The sequence below is a fragment of the Coenobita brevimanus genome, chromosome 113 (genome assembly GCF_032717465.1).
Source record: "Coenobita brevimanus isolate Jiangsu-jjx chromosome 113, ASM3271746v2, whole genome shotgun sequence".
Classification (NCBI taxonomy): domain Eukaryota; kingdom Metazoa; phylum Arthropoda; class Malacostraca; order Decapoda; family Coenobitidae; genus Coenobita; species Coenobita brevimanus.
In genome coordinates, this window is record NC_137066.1 from 16,470,864 (window position 1) to 16,471,795 (window position 932).

The following is a 932-nucleotide window of genomic DNA, read 5'->3' on the forward strand; positions in this document are numbered from 1 at the left end:
AAATTCATGGAAAGAAGCCAATATCCACCCAGTTCCGAAGAAAGGAAGTTCGTCTGACCCCTCCAATTACAGACCAATATCTGTCACATCTTCTCTTGGTAAGGTATTTGAAACGTTAATTAATAAGCATATTGTTAAATATCTTGAATCCAACAACTTACTTAGTGATAGACAATACCGTTTTCGCCACGAAAGATCCACCATTGATATACTCAATCTCTTAACTCATACCATCCATCAATCAATTGATCTTTTTGGAGAAACTCATGCAGTAGCTCTTGATATCTCTAAAGCTTTCGACAGAGTATGGCACCGTTCCCTGCTGTCCAAACTCCCTTGCTATGGACTAACGTCTTTTGTTCCTTTGATTTCTTCTTATCTTAGTGACAGGAAAATAAGAGTAAAAGTAGATGATGTATATTCGAATTTCCACTCAATTAACGCCGGCGTGCCGCAGGGATCAGTTCTGGCGCCAACCCTATTTCTGGTTCATATTAATGATCTCTTAACTGTCACTCACAATCCCGTTCACTCATATGCTGATGACTCAACATTACATAGTTCATTCACACTCAGACATCCATTTACAAAATCTAATATCTCTACCTCTCAACTCAGTACAGCCATCTCCATAATTCAAGATCTAGCTACAATCAGTGAATGGGGACAAAACAACCTTGTCTCTTTTAATGCTAGTAAAACTAAATATATACAGTTTACTAATAGACAGATATTGCCAGATTCGTACATTACCTTCAGTGCTACTAATATTCCCATCTCCAAAAGTACTGAAATTCTTGGTGTCTCACTTAACAGTGCCCTCAGCTGGACCTCTCATGTCAGATCACTTGCTAAAACCGCCTCAAAGAAACTTGGATTATTGTACAGAGACCGTAACTTCTTCGCCGATGAGCAGTTAGCTATAATTTATA